General features: G+C 45.8%; 1 non-coding gene across 1 annotated transcript; it reads right to left on the bottom strand.

Moving 5' to 3' along the window:
• Nucleotides 1-4,086: 4,086 nt before the first annotated feature.
• Nucleotides 4,087-4,159, bottom strand: TRNAV-AAC. The gene has a single exon. It is a non-coding gene; the product is annotated as a tRNA-Val (tRNA).
• Nucleotides 4,160-4,183: the final 24 nt, after the last annotated feature.

Raw genomic sequence — 4,183 nt, 5'->3', positions numbered from 1 at the left:
GGTCTTGGATTGCTTGAACCAGGTTCAAAAAGTGTTTGAAAAACTGTCAGTGGCACTGAACTCACCTTCCCAAGCTATTTCTGTTGCAATTATGTACGTGTTTATCAAACTGGCGCTTCAGACAGTGAATGGTTTAATTCTGGAAATATAAGTCTCTGTAAAGAACTTGAGCTCCTTCTTCGTTTTAAATGTTGTAATTGGTAACGTTACAATAGAAAACAAATCAATGGATTCTGAATGTAAAGTGCCAGTGTGCTGCTGGTGAAATGTTTGCCTGTTTGTGAATTCCTTTATTAAAAACAAAAAAATGCTGACCGAAATTAGACTTTGATTTATCAGTGAATAAAATAGGTGCCTCGGCAAGACTTGAGGGGGGTGATAGGATTTTCCTGTGGAGTTTTCCAACCAGTGGTTTCTATATATGCAAGCCACTAAAAAGCAGCGTGTCTCACTACCCCTGGCTGCTTGTTGCAGAGGTTTCCCCAAGCAGTGGGGAGCTGCCTGCAAGTGTAGATACCATCTGTGACCGACTGGATTGTAGCTACCCCCAGCTGTGAAGCAGGAACTCCTTCACCACCGGCTCAGGACATGACACAGACCCAGGGGTGAGTGAAGCGGCGAGCCTGGGGTTGGAGTGATGCAGAATGCATAGGGCAACATGAGGGAGAGACCCCACTGGAAGACGAGAAGGTCCTGGTGGTAAGGATTGTATAGTAGAGACGGGTATGGGGGCACATCTGCTGTGCATATATGCCTAGACAGAAGCCAGAATCTCTGGTCGCCCCTGGCAGCACCTCCGCAAACCGATGTTGGGAGTCCTCAGTCTGCAGCTGCGTATGGGTGCACAAATGTATAGAAGCTCCAAGAGCAAATAAATAGCACTTGAGTTTAAAGTAAGTATGAAACTAAATCTGTTAGTGCTGCAACTTCTTTGCTGCCTTTTTTCTGAAATAGTTAACTAAAGGTGATGCTGTGCAGATTTGTCTGTTTCCATAAATGTTTTACTGCCTCTGATCCTGTGCAAGTGAGAATTCAGCTGAGATTGAATGAAAACCCCATGACCAAAGAAACCATTTGGAATTTGGTGGTTACTGGACTTTTTGTTTTGAGACTAGTTTTTAAATGTAGGCTGGATGTTCAGCTTTTTAGTTGCCATAAAGAGAATACAAAGGATTAGTTTTCTGTCAGTTAGAAATACGTTAGGTGGGCATATTGCAAATACGGTTAGTGAGCAGAAGTTAGTCAATTTTGGAGGTTTATCAATGTTATAGGGTAAATTTCCAAAAGTCTAATGGCTTTGTGCACTTTGAAGGGATTATATTTCACACGTTTCTTCACCTCTCGCATCACACGATCTTATCAGTCTATGTCTTCTGATTTGGGAAAGGCACAATTGCGGCACTTACAGATTTACAGCTTTGGAGTTCAGAGTCAGCTCTGTGGTGGACGTAGCACTCTGGTAGGTCTTACTACTTCATGATATATTCAAACACGTTTTAATAAAAAGAAAGGGCTGCCTTCTCTCATCCTGCCTAAAATAAACCAGCCCATCTGCAAAGGAGCTGCCTGGATGGATTTTCAGCTGTATACCTGCTAGAGCACTGTTCTAGAAATTCATTGTGGTGCTGATTACAAATCTGATTTTGATCTTGATGTTTTTCATGGCTGGCTATCGCCATTTGTTCTTCTTCCAGCATTGTTTTTTGCTTTAAATAATTATTCCCTTCCTGACAACGTATCAATGAGAGCGATTGTGTCTTGTCTGTGTTCCTTTTGCAAAGCTAAACAGCTGCTGTTCTCCATGCGAGCCCCTTCGCGCTCAGAGCAAAGCATGTTACCTTCCGAGCAGATTATGCAGCTCTAAGTCTGTGCTGTGCTTTAAAGTCCACCAGGATTCAGTCTCGGAGTGGAAGAGCTTTCAGTCTAAGTATAGATCTAAGCATGCGGACAGAGCAAGAGAGAGAATAAGGTTAACAGGATTAACAGGTTAAGGTTAACAGGCTGATGAAGTTTGCAGCATGCTTAGTTTTGCACCGCTATGCACAAACACAGTCTAGTTGTTTACAAGAGAGATACTGAGGCTGCACAGCACAGCAGAACATGGTGGAGCCACGGGGCACGTGAGGGAGAGCGGATGGTGGGAAAGGAGTGTAAAGGAGTAGGCCTGGCCTACTTGTTGGGGGCCAGGTGCCTCCAGCTTACGTTTTCTACAGCGAGGCTGAAGAAACCCTCAGGAGATGTTTCTCCCTGGACATGGGTCTATATTACTCTTTTATGTTAATGACTAAAGGGGCTTCTATAATGCCCAAGACAGGGTTTGGGCTAGCTGTAATCCTGTACCCAGATTTCCAGTTTAGAAATAGGACAAGTAGGCAGCATGTTAAAATAACCCGTGAGCTGTAAAGGTTGCGGAAACCCGCCACAGAAGTACCTGGTGAGGAAGCATCTCCCCTTTCCTCTTTAGAAAAATGAAATTTGGTCCTGGTGACTGGTCCTGTTGCAGAACCTCTCAATGCAAACGGGTGCTGCTTTTGGCTGGGGTAGAGTCAATTTTCTTCACAGTAGCTAGTAGGGGGCCATGTTTTGGATTTGTGATGAAAACAGTGTTGTTGATAACACAGGGGTGTTTTAGTTACTGCTGAGCAGTGCTTGCACAGCCTTTTCTGCTCCTCACACCACCCCACCAGCGAGTAGGCTGGGGGTGCACAAGAAGCTGGGAGGGGACACAGCCGGGACAGCTGACCCCAACTGACCAAAGGGATATCCCACACTATATGACGTCATGTTCAGCATATAAAGCTGGGGGAAGAAGAAGGAAGGGGGGACATTCGGAGTGATGGCGTTTGTCTTCCCAAGTACCCGTTATGCGTGATGGAGCCCTGCTTTCCTGGAGATGGCTGAACACCTGCCTGCCGATGGGAAGGGGTGAATGCATTCCTTGTTTTGCTTTGCTTGTGTGTGCTGCTTTTGCTTTCCCTATTGAACTGCCTTTATCTCAACCCACGAGTTTTCTCACTTTTACCCTTCCGATTCTCTCCCCGCTCCCACCAGGGGGGAGCGAGCAAGCGGCTGCGTGGTGCTTAGTTGCTGGCTGGGGTTAAACTGCAACAAAACGCCAGAGGTGGGGAGCTGAAGAGTAGGAGAGCCCTGACTTATTTTATATCCCTCTGTTAGTGGACTGTGTGTTCAACCGCTTTGGCTTAGAGGGAGGGTGGCCCATAATTTTTATGTATGAAATACATATTTGAGCCTTTAAGCAGTGTTTTACAGTTCTTTACTGTATTTACAAATCTTTACGTATTTACGTAAAAATACTTTTTACGTGTTGTAACTCTACCTTTTGTGTAGGTTGTTTTGTTTTTCTGTATCCGTGTTTTCACTGGCTTGCTCTTTCTATTGGTGTAGCAGAGCAAGAGATTTAAGTAATGGGGAAAGCTGTGAGAAAGAAGTTGTGCATTTGAATTTCCTAAGATAGCATTTCAAACTCTTTCAGCGAGTATCCATCTCTCTTTTTTTTTCTTCCCTCTACCTAGAAGCCTTGCTTTGTCATGGTAAGATGAAATTTTTAAATGCTTTGTGCCACAGCACCATAAAAGTTACCATTAACTGGCATTATCTCCAGCCAAAGCTTTAGCGGTTCTTGTGTTAACTAACCAAACATCTGCAGCTAGGGCCGTTCAGGGGCAAGCAGTGACAACACTGTCATTTGGTGGTGGAATTGTACTATTTTTGAAGCTTTTGTCCAAAGTTTTCTGATGATGTTCAGACCATTTCAGCTGCGAGTCATTTCTCCTCCTTTAGGTCACCCTTTCCAGCAGACGAGGGAAAAGTCTAATCGCGAAGGGCAGGTCGTGCAGGGGAATGAACCAAACCTTCAAAACAAAACGCCCCTGCACTTCCACTCCCGGCCTCGCTGCAGTGCAAAACCCAAACCCAGGAGGCAGCTGGCCTCCTCCCGCTCCCCAGCGAGGGCGCGGGTGTGCCTCCCCGTGGGGGATGTGCCCCACGCCCTGCGCGGGCGGGTTTTAAAGCGGGGATCGGGAAAACCAACGTCAGCGGTGACACTTAAAGGAGAAAAAAACATGGTGTTTCCGCCCGGTTTCGAACCGGGGACCTTTCGCGTGTTAGGCGAACGTGATAACCACTACACTACGGAAACGCCGCTTGCTACGTTTTTGCGGCA

The sequence above is a fragment of the Pygoscelis adeliae genome, unplaced genomic scaffold (assembly GCF_000699105.1).
Source record: "Pygoscelis adeliae isolate BGI_AS28 unplaced genomic scaffold, ASM69910v1 Scaffold14, whole genome shotgun sequence".
Taxonomy (NCBI): Eukaryota; Metazoa; Chordata; class Aves; order Sphenisciformes; family Spheniscidae; genus Pygoscelis; species Pygoscelis adeliae.
The sequence above is the reverse complement of the archived record's forward strand: the minus strand, read 5'-3'. Positions and strand labels throughout refer to the sequence as shown.